Raw genomic sequence first — 12032 nt, forward strand, 5'->3', positions numbered from 1 at the left:
GACAGAGTATTAAGTTTTCCAAATTCTACTTTTGAGCCAACTTCTTCCACAGCATACGCCTGACCCTCCTCACAGAACTGCACGTATTTTCAAGACACAGCCTTAGATTTTAAAACCGATAATTCATGCAACCCAGAAGGGAAAGACAGTATAATGATGACTTTTAAATGTTATTAATAAACGGCAAACACCTTGAGAAAGGAATGGTTTCCCTTCTTGGGTACGGAGCCCCAAGTATGGTGATTAAAAAGTCTTGCTATAGGGGCCAGCCCTGTGGCTGAGTGGTTAAGTTCGCACGCTCTGCTGCGGCGGCCCAGGGTTTTGCTAGTTTGGATCCTGGGCGTGGACATGACACTGCTCGTCAGGCCTCGCTGAGGCGGCGTCCCATATGCCACAACTAGAAGGACCCACAGCTAAAAAAAATATATAACTATGTACCAGGGGGATTTGGGGAGAAAAAGCGGAAACAAAAAATACAAGTCTTGCTATTTAATTACTTATTGCAATTAAAAATAAAACAAACACTATGGCGGCAAAAGTCTTGCTGATGCAAGCTTCAGACTGAAATTCAGGCATCTGCATGTTCCTAATACATTCGGCACATAAGCCAAGGACTGGAGGAAAGAACTAGTTTGCCTCTGATTACATCTGATTGTCATCAGTGATGACAATAAACAAGGCACAAAGACCAAATGATACTTGTGGGAAGCTCTAAAAAGGGCCTGGGAAACGTTTTCAATTGAGGATACAAGAGAGAAAAAAACAACTCCGAGTCACATAGATAAAAGGCAAACTGACTTAAACCAGTGATCAGAGCAGTGCGAATTAAAATGACAAAGAGATAGCACTTTCCACCTATTAGATTGGCAGATGTTGGAAAGCTGGATAATGCCAAGTGTTGTGGCGCTGTGGGTTATAGGACACCTCATGAATTGCTGGTGGAAAGGGGACACTGGTGCAGCCATTCTGGAGAGAATCAGGATTTAGTCAAATCTTATATATCCTATGACCCAGCAATTCCTTTCCTGGTATGCCTCAAAGAAAACCTCATACACGTCTATAATGAGGCATGTAAGAGAATATTCATTGCAGTACTATTTGTGGAGTTGGAAGCAATCTGAGTCCGCCACTGGAGTACCTGAAAGATAAATTATGGTGTCCGCACACCTTGAAGTGCTATGCAGTGCTTAGAGGCAAGAAATCAGTTGTATGCATAATGACATGCATGGTCTTAGAAATACGGTGCTGAGTTTAAAAAGCAAAAAACCAAATAAGATATAAGTACAACATGAAATAAGATATAAATCACACTACCATTTATGTAATTTAAGACATATATATATATATATTAAACAACAAAATATATTTTATAAGAACACAAACAAAAAGATCTACCTTAAATATATTAGGATGTTTACCCACGTAGGGGACAGAGAGAGGAATGAGAGATGGAAGTGGGATAAAAGGGAATATATAAATAAAATAAGAGGGGGACTTGTGTGCATCTGTGATGACAATATTTCATGAATTGGAAAAGGCAAGGAACAAGGTCTCTCCTAGAACATCCAGAAAGGAGTGCAGCCCTGCTAACACTTGGATTCTAGCACTTTAAGACATTTTGGACTACTGGCCTCTGGAACTGTAAGACAATAAATTTATGTTGTTTTAAGCCAATAAGTTTGTGGTAATTTCTTATACCAGCAATAGGAAACTCATATAATAACTATAATGAATACGTTAAAGGAACTAGCAGAAAAGGTACAACATACATAAAAAGATGGGGAATTTCAGCAAAGAGGTGGAAGCTATTCAAAATAGTCAAATGGACATAACCAGAGGCACTCATAACTAGAATATACAACTATGTACTGGGGGGCTTTGGGGAGAAGAAGGAGGAAAAAAAAAAGAAGATTGGCAACAGTTGTTAACGCAGGTGCCAATCTTTAAAAAAAAAAAAGGAAAAACTACCTCAAAAAAAAAAAAAAAAGTCAAATGGAAATGCCAGATGTGAAAAACACTATATCAGAGATGAAGAATTACTTTGACAGTCTTATCATCAGCATGGACACAGGAGAAGGAAAAAATTGGTGAACTTAAAGATAGGTAAGAAATTGTGTAAACTGAAATACAAAGAGAAGAAAGAGTAAAAATGCAAAACATACATTCAAGAGCTCTGGAACAATGTCAGATGGTCTGACATATATGTCACTGGAGCCCCAAAAGAAGACAAAAGAGGGAATATGGGGCAGAAGAAATACTTGAAGAGACAGAGAATTTTCCACAGTTAATAAAAGACAAAAACAAACTAATAAGGACTAACCACAGAGTCAACAAGTTGAGAAAACTGGAAGAAAGATTAACACAAAAACATGCTTACCAGGCACATCATAGACAAACTGCTGAAAATTAAAGATATAGGGAAAATCTTAAAGCAAACCAGAAAAAAGAAAGACAGAGACAATAAATACAGAGGAACAAAGACAGAAGTGACAATAGGGGCAGGCCCCGTGGCCGAGTGGTTAAGTTCATGCACTCTGCTTCAGCAGCCCAGGGTTTCGCTGGTTTGGATCCTGGGCGCAGACAGGGCACTGCTCATCAAGCCATGCTGAGGCAGCACCCCATATGCCACAACTAGAAGGACCCACAACTAAAAATATACAACTATGTACCAGGGGGCTTTGGGGAGAAAAAGGCAAAATAAAATCTTTAAAAAAAAAAAGTGACAATAAACTTATTTTCATTAGGAACTATGCAGCCCAGAAACAGTGAAGTGGTATCTTTATTATAATAAACAAAAAATCTGTCAACCAAAAATTACTTACCTAGTGATAATATTGATATTTTAAAAAAAATCTAATCTTAAATCTGCCAACTTACTATTTGTTTTCTTCTTATTCCATATGTTCTTTGTTGTTGTTTTTCTCCTTTTCCTGTCTTCTTTTTTTTTTTAAAGATTGGCACCTGAGCCAACATCTGTTGCCAATGTTCTTTTTTTTCCCTTCTTCTCCCCAAAGCCCCCCAGTACATAGTTGTATATTCTGGTTGTAAGTCCCTCTGGTTGTGCTATGTGGGACGTGGCCTCAGCATGGCCTGACGAGCAGTGCCATGTCTGCGCCCAGGATCCGAACTGGCGAAACCCTGGGCCGCCAAAGCAGAGTGCACAAACTTAACCATCGGCCATGGGGCCGGCCCCTCCTGTCTTCTTTTAGATGGAGTACTTTTTATGATTCCTTTTCATTGGTTTATTATACAGAAAAGTATATTAACTGTAAATAGTCTAACACTCCAATTAAAATGCAAAGGTTGTCAGATTGTATTTAAAAAGTAAGACCCAACTATTTGCTATCAAAAAAAAAAAAGAAAACCAGCTTCAAGTAGAAAGACATAGATGAGTTATACTAAAAAGATGGGAAAAGATATATCACACTAACAATAATCAGAAGACTCAACATCATTTTGACCTCAGTTCTCCCCAAATCAATCTACAGATTGATCTCAATCTCAATCAAAATCCCAACAGAGTTAGTTGTTTTTGTTGTTGAAATTGATAAGTTAATTAAAAACTGATATGGAATTGCAAAGAAGTGAGAATAATAAAACAATTTGAAAAAGAAGAACCAAGTTGGAGAAATTACACTACTTGACTTCAAGATCTACTATAAGATCACATTAATCAAGACTGTGGCAGGAGAATGAAGGATAGACATATAGATCAAAGAAAAAGTGGAGTCGTGAAATAGATCCATGCATACATGGTCCTTTGATCCCTGACTAAAGTAGTAAGGTAATTCAATGGGGGGACGGATACTCTTTTTAACAAATGGTGCTAGTACAACTAGATATCCCTTTGGAAAAAAATGAAATTCCACCCATACCACACCACGTATATAAAAATTAATTTAAAATGAGTCGTAAACCTAAACACAAGAACTAAAACTCTAAAAATTCTAGAAGAAAACCTATGCCAAAATCTCTGTGAACTTCAGTTAGGTAAAGTCTTCTTAGGACACAAAAAGCATGAACCATGAAAGAGAAATTACCAATTGAACTTTATCAAATTTAAAAATATTTGCTCTTCAAAAGGAACTGTTAAGAAAATGAGAAGGTAAACCACAGAATGGGAGGTAAATATTTGCAACATATCTGATGAAAATCTTATATTCTAAATATATAGAGGATTCTAACAATTTAGTAATAAGAAGACAACTCGATTAAAGAAATGGGCCAAAGATTTGACCAGACACTTTAACAAAGAAGATAAACGCATGGCTAATAAGCACTTGAGAAACTACACAACATCATTTGTCATTAGGAAAACACAAATTAAAACCACAACGAGATATTACTTTATACCCACTAGAATGGTTAAAATTAAAAAGACTGACCTTGACAAGCGTTAGTGAGGATGTGGAGCAACAGGGTCTCTCAGACATTGCCAGTGAGAGTGCAAAAGAGTACAGCCACTCTGGAAATAATCTGATGATTTCTTATAAAGTTAAACGCACTCACATTCCATATGACCCACCAATTCTACTCGTAGGTATTTACCCAGGAGAAATAAAAACATATATCCATCAAGACATGCTACACGAATGTTCACAGCTGCGTTATTCTTATTGACCCAAACTGGAAACAACCTTAATATCCACCAAGTGGTGAATAGATGACTATCTATGTGGTGAATATCATAGATTGTGATAAATCCATACAATGGAATATTATTCAGTAATGAAAAGGAATGAACTACAGATATGCACAAGAACAGATGAATCTCAAAAGCACTATGTTAAGTGAAGTAAGCCAAACACAAAAGACTACATATTGTATCATTCCATTTACATGACATTCTAGAAAAAGCAAAACAATACTGACAGAAAGAAAATCAGTGGTTGCCAGGTGCCAGAGGATGGGCAGGGGACCGACCACAAAGGGCACCAGGGAACGCGTTAGGGTGATAGAAATACTCTGTCTGGGTGTGGTGATAGCTTCCAGAGTTAATACCGTTGTCAAAACTCATGAATTATATCCTTAAAATATGCAAATTTTATTATATGTGAATTATATCTTAATAAAGTTGATTAAAAAATATATATGAAATAATGCTCCTTGGGGAACAAAAAAGGAAATGACGTAGCGGGAGCTGAAGTGTTGGAGGGTGAGGAGAGTGAAGCAGGGAGAAAATGAGAGAGAATCAAAGAGAGAACCAGAAAGAAAAGACAAAGACATAAGAGATGCAGACAGCAACCTACAGAGGGGCAAACCCACCAGCAGCATGGAGACACAGTCAGAGAAAAACAGAGGGAAAGAAAGGAAAAAAGATTAGATACTCCCAGAAGATGGGATAAATTACGATAGAATAATATTTGTTATTGTTACATTTTGGGATGTTAACACTAGAAAACAAATGCTGCGTTATAGTTTTACGACTATAGGCTCATACCAACTTGAATTTGTAAGGCTCTCAGAGCTGGAAAGGATCTTACGGGTTATCTAGACAACCTCTGACACAGGCAGGAGTCCTCCCAGCAGCATCCCCAAGGCTTGGAAGATCAGCTCTTCTTCCTAACCCCTGCGGGGCGGGGCGGTGCTCAGACTCCCACCCGCTGGGGTCCAGCGTCCAACAGCTGTGACTGAGGGTGAGCTCCGTCTGCCTCCTCTCCCTCCCAGCTTCTATCCTACTTCCTTGTGCAGGGTCACAGGTGTATGTCGGCTTCCTGCCCCACCTGAGATATTTGATGGCTGTGGTCATATGCCCCTTGGAATCTTCTCTCTTCCAAGTTAAATGTTTCCTCTTCCTTTAACTTTCTTCACAAGAGATGGTTCCTTCCAGCATCCCCATCCCTCCCCCTTGGGCTCTGGTTTGTCAGGCCTCCTGGGGAGTGCAGTGCCACCACGTGGCAAACTTGAGAGACTAATCACTGTTTTCGTCTGGGGCACATTGCTTTTATGAATGCAGCCTAAGCTAAGCTTCATTTAAAGCTTTTTTCCTCCTCTTGTTGACAAAGTGCTTTTCAAATTGTGAAATATATCAGGTATGTAAAAAGTACTGAATAAAATAACCTCTTAAGAGCCCACTCCTCTGCTTTGGAAATAATATGATGCCACACTTGCTTCAGACTTTACAGCTATAATTGAAACCCCCTAGGCACTCCCTTCACACTCTCTTCCCTGTCTCCCCTGGAGAAACCATTATCACCAACTTGGTGTTTATTTTTCCCATGCATGTCTTTGTATATTTTAGGAAATAATAGATGGCATTTTTTTTTTGAGGAAGATTGGCCCTGAGCTAACATCTGCTGCCAATCCTCCTCTTTTTTTGCTGAGGAAGATTGGCCCTGAGCTAACATCTGTGCCCATCCTCCTCTATTTTATATGTGGGACGCCTGCCACAGCATGGCTTGATAAGCGGTGCTAGGTCTGTGCCCGGGATCCGAACCGGCAAACCCCAGGCCACTGATGCAGAGCATGCAAACTTAACCACTACACCACCAGGCCAGCCCCTGGATAACATTGTTTTATATGTCTTAAACTTCATATAAATTGAAACATATTGCATGTTTTTCTATAACAAGTTTTTGAGATTTACCTACTTTGATTCATTTACTGCTATTTAGCAATCTATTGTGTTTTCTACAACGTGTTTATTCACACTCCTGTTGATGGGCATTTAGGCTGTTTCCAATTTTCCATTACAGACAGTGTTGCAGTGAACGTTCTTGATCATGGCTCCTTGTGCATGTGTGTAGGAGCTTCTCTAGGGTCAGTAGCTGTGGCTAGAATGGTTGGGTCATTGAATGTGTGCATCTTCTCCTTTACCAGACATGGCACATTTACTTTTTTAATCATCTGATTCACGCCAAGCTTGTGGTGAGCTAACTTTGTCATATTAACGCCTATCAAGTGAGGTCTCCCCCAATGTGTTCTGTTTCTAAAAGGCCAACATTGTACTCTTGGAATGTCTCCTACATGCAAGACCCTGTGCTGGGCACTGTGGGCATACAGAAAAATGGCAGATCCTTTTCCTTCAAGGGACTTACAAATATATGAAGGCAAGGCGAGGGCAGGACTGGGTCTGTAGATGGAGCATCCTCATTGAGGCTTGTAATTATTCATGAAAAGCCATGATGAAACGCACGTCCCCCTACTTGGGAAGGGAAGCAGAAAAGGGCAACATGATGACCATGTGCTGGACGCCTGACGGCACCTCGCCCTCCAGGATTACCTCCTTCAATTTCATAACCGTTTCCACTTGTGTACTGCTTCAGCGTTTACAAAGTGCTTGCACACACATTCCCTAACTGCTCCTTATAATATCCTCCCTGGGAGGCTGAGAGGACACCCATCGTCTTCGCACTGCAGGGACAAAGGAGCTGAGGCACGGAGGGGGACGTGACTTGTACCACATCATGAGGCCAGGAATGGCAGAGCCCAAGCCAGAACTCAGGCCTCCTGACTCCAAATCAGTGTCTTCCCCAAAATCTCACTGACTCCTCATAGCTGGAAAATCCTCTGGGGGCTCTCTTTCTGTCCTTACATCAGGCTGAAAGATAGAAATCTTATCAACAAAAATTTAAGATATTAAATCAGGGCCCTTGACCTCCATGGCTGGCAAAACGCCCTTGTCAGCTTCTAGGGTCTCCCTCCGCCCCTCCTCTCCAGGTTGGGGTACTTACAAGCCCCGCGGGAAAGAACGATTCCATCTGGGGTTGGAAGCATCTATTTTGCAGAAAACACAGTCTTTATAAAACCAGGGTTCAGACAACTGGAACTACTCACTGGTCCTCAAATGCATCTCCCCTTTACTCTACTGAACCTTTGCTCAATTTCCTCTCCTGAGTGCTCTCACCTCCATTTCTGCTTATCAAGATGCTACTCAGACTCAGAATATTGAAGAACATATTGTTCTTCATCACAGTATTGAAGAACAAAGTCAGAGGACGGACACTATCCAACTTGGAGACCTCCTATAAAGCTACAGTAGGGCCCAGCCTCGTGGCCCAGCAGTTAAGTTCAGACATTCCACTTCGGCAGCCCAGGGGGTGTCGGTTTGGATCCTGGGTGTGGACCTACGCACTGCTTGTCAAGCCATGCTGTGGCAAGCACCCCACATATAAAAAAAGTAGAGGAAGACAGGCACAGATGTTAGCTCAGGGACAGTCTTCCTCAGCAAAAAAGAGGAGGATTGACAGCAGATGTTAGCTCAGGGCTAATCTTCCTCAAAAAAAGAAAAAATCTACAGTAATCAAGACAGTGTAGTATTGGTGAAAGAATAGACACACAAATCAATGGAACAAGATGTAGAGCCCAGAAATATACCTACACCTAAGTCTTTAATCCATTTCAAATTAATTTTTGTGTATGATGTAATACAATGGTCTGATTTAATTCTTTTGCATGTGGATATCCAGTTTTCCCAACACAATTTATCGAAGAGACTATCCTTTCCCCATTGTGTATTCTTGGTGCCCTTGTCAAAGATTAGTTGACTTCAAACGCGTGGGTTTATTACTGGGCTCTCTACTCTGTTCCATTGGCCTATGTGTCTATTTTTATGTGAAAACCATATTGTGCTGATACTGTAGCTTTGTAGTATAGTTTGAAATCAGGCAGTGTGATGCCTCTAGCTTTATTCTTTCTCAAGATTGCTTTGGCAATCCAGCAATCCCACTTCTGGGTAATACACCCAAAGGAAATGAAATCAGTACGTCAAAGTGATATCTACACACCCATGTTCACTGCAGCATTACTCACAACAACCAAGATGTGGAAACAACCTCAGTGTCCGCTGATAGATGAATGGATAAAAGAAATGTGGTATGTACACAATAGAACATTATTCAGCATAAAAAAGAAGGAAATCCTGCTATTTGTGATAACATGAATGAACTTTGAGGACATTATGCTAAATGAAATAAGCCAAACACAGAAAGATGAATACTGTCTGATCTCGTTTCTATGTGGAATTGAAAAAAGTAGAGAGTAGAATGGTTGCCATGGGCTGGGGGTGGGGGAAATAAGGGGATGTTGGTCAAAGGGAACAAACTTCCAGTTATAAGTCATGGGGGTCTAATGTATAGTATGGTGATTATAGTTAATAATACTGTATTATATGCCTGAAATTTGCTAAGAGAGTAGATATTTGGTGTTCTCACCAAACACACACACACCAAAGGTAACTATGTGAGATTATGGATGTGTTAATTAACTTGATTGTGGTAATCATTTCACAATGTATACATATATTAAATCATCACATTGTATACCTTAAAAAATCATGTTGTACTACCTAAATATATACAATATTTACTTGTCAATCATACCTTAATAAAGCCACAAAAAACAAAAAATGGAAACAAGTGCCCTTCGCTGTAAAGTGGACATAGTGCCCAGCTCGGGGGATTGTTATGAGGATTAAATAAGATAACACATGGACAACATCTGTTTAGCACTTGGCACACAGCAAGCGCTTAACAAACATTCGTGATTGACACCTCTATCATCAGGGCAGGAGACTAGGTTGGGGAGGGTGTTGAATGTCTAGGGTTTTTACATTATTCTCAGTTAGAAAAGGCTGAGATCCTGATCATCCCCATTTTTGTTGTTAGGCAAGGTTCGGGGAGGTTACCCCAACAGGAGAGGGGGCTTTGTGTTCCCCCATAGCGAATGCCTCTCATCCAGAAGCACATTGTCACCAACCCCGAAGGCTCTAGCACTTCCCCTGGGATAGGGGCCTGATCAATCTGAGAACTAACAGGGAACAGAGGGAGCCCCTCTCCTCTGAAACACGGTGACTCAGACACAGTAGGACGACACTCATGTCCCTCCCACCAGCGGGAAGAGAAACACATTGTCAGTGACAACCTTCTCCTTGAAAAGGTCCATGACCAAAGATAAAGGTTTCTGAGGCTGGAAAAAATGATTCGGTTAGCGCTTACCATGACCCACCCACAGAGAGACACACGTCCTGTGTTCGACAGCATCAGCATGACTCATAGCCCCCAAGGATGCCCAGCTTGGACAGTCTGTCATGGGAGACCCCTAGGTCATTTTACACTTGGGTAACAGATTGCACTATTCCTCCCAAAGGGAAGAGGGGGCTGCACTGTGCCACACCTGTGGACCTGCCAGGCTACCTTGGGCCTTATGTGGAACCATTTCCTACCTGCTCTCTACTGAAGACGCGAGAGGCTGCACTTCTGGGGACACACGGAGCACTGGTGGTGCATTACCAGCCCTTGCTGAGCTCTGCCATTTGGTCTGGATGAAGAAAAGCTTGCGGTGCTGCGGAGGCAGGCCGTTGACCTCTTCGCCCATCCCAAAGGCCCAAGTCAGACGGCTCATGGATGTGAGACTGGCACTGCTCCGTGACTGAGGGACTGTCGACAGGGCTCAGAGGGAATGCTTGCTTCTGTTTGCCTTTTGTTTTGTTTTCGTTTTGAGGCCTTTGCCTAGCCTGAAACTTTTCAGCCCTGGCAGAGTGTTCTTTTCACCTCTGCGTCTTTTGCTGAGAAAGGCAAATAGCTCTCCGGTGAGAAGAGACAGCTGGGTGGAGTGCGGGGACACCGCCTGGGGAGTGAGCAGGTGGGGGGTTCCAGTCCCCTCTCAGCAAGGTGTTAACCTCCCTAAACCTCAGTGTTCTTATCTGCATGCGGAACCAGCTCTCCGGCTTCCAGCTGAAAATAGGTTGTGACTAGAAAACTAAAGTTGGTAGAATTGCCTTTTGGAAGCCATCCTCCCTTTTTACACAGAAAACCAAGCCTCTGTGAGAAAATCCTGGCCAAGAAGAACAGAAGGGAGAGAGAACCGGCAAGCCAGCCTGGGGAACACCCTGGGAGCCCTGGCCCAAGATGGCTCTTACCGGAGGCCTCAGCCTCACATATCTGCAGAGAATAACAAGCCAATTAAAAATGGGTGTGGGCAGCGCTTTACAGTTCACACACATATTAGCTCATGTGCTCTCCAGATTGCACAGGCTTTTCTTGCTCCCAGAAGTTTCATCTCTTGTGGAAAGTATTTCTCCCTGGATTGGGTCTTTCCCGGCCCTGCCGCCAGGCAGCTCCTCAGATCCCAAGGCACTCAACTTCCTGCAGAGCACAGCATCCTCTCCACAACAGATCGGCCGGGACAAGAGAAAGGACTATGAAGATGGGCCCCCGCCCTCATGGGCCCACATCTCACCGTCCAGCCCAGCGCCGCCTCTCCTTCGAAACCTTGGGCCTCCCTGGAACTTGGTGTACTCAGCCTCCTCGTCTGCCCCGAGCAGCGCCTTCCCACCTGGGACGAGGGCGGGCCGGGACTGCCACCTCTGATCAGGGCCAGTTGGCCGGCCTTCCACAGTGCAATTAAGCAGAAGCTGGAGCTTTCCCTTCCGCTGCACTTTGCCTGACGTTGGAGAAGAGCGACCTCTAGTGTTAGTTCTTGGAAGAGACGCAGCGGCTTCCTCCGGCCGGGTGACCGCAGGAGTCTGTCCTGTTGGGAGTGAGACTGGCGGAGCTTTACTGGGTGTGGCAGGGAGAAGTGGGGAGGCCGGACGAGGGGACTCCCGGGCTCCAGGAAGCCCGACCGTGCATACTTGGCCTCTCAGGCCTGTTTATGGACGAATACATCTGTCCTTGATCCTCCTCTCTTGTAACACCCAAGACTCAGCCCACCCCTCACCCCTGACTCACCTGGACGCAGCAAGCTCACCTGTCTCTGGGACTGGAAAAGGGGGAGGTGAGAAAGGTCTCAAGCAGTGTGTCTGGGTATGAACGAGGGCACCTGGTTGTCCACTGAAAGCTCCAACCCTTGGTTGGCCTCCGTCCGTGCCTCCTGGGGTGGCCTCCATCTGTGCCTCCGTGGTCCTGCAATGGCACATGGGTCAGTCCTGTCTTCAGCAGGGGCGGGGGTGTGTGTCGGGGGCGGGGTTGGGGGGAGGAGCTAGCAGTGAGCATGCAGATTTGGGGCGGCAAGCCCTGCGAGGCAGCGGAACTGCCTGCTGACTGTGGCTTTTCAGGACCCCACCATCTTCATCAGCGCCGCTCCATTCATTG

General features: G+C 43.3%; 1 protein-coding gene across 1 annotated transcript in view; it reads right to left on the minus strand.

The window, feature by feature from the left end:
• The window catches only part of APOD (apolipoprotein D), a 49504-nt gene extending 38024 nt beyond the window's left edge, over positions 1-11480 (minus strand). Inside the window, exon 1 of the mRNA XM_070583430.1 lies at positions 11179-11480. The gene's annotated coding sequence lies outside the window, so the exon portion shown is untranslated. The remainder of the gene's footprint in view (positions 1-11178) is intronic.
• Positions 11481-12032: the final 552 nt, after the last annotated feature.

The sequence above is a fragment of the Equus przewalskii genome, chromosome 18, assembly GCF_037783145.1.
Source record: "Equus przewalskii isolate Varuska chromosome 18, EquPr2, whole genome shotgun sequence".
NCBI classification, from domain to species: domain Eukaryota; kingdom Metazoa; phylum Chordata; class Mammalia; order Perissodactyla; family Equidae; genus Equus; species Equus przewalskii.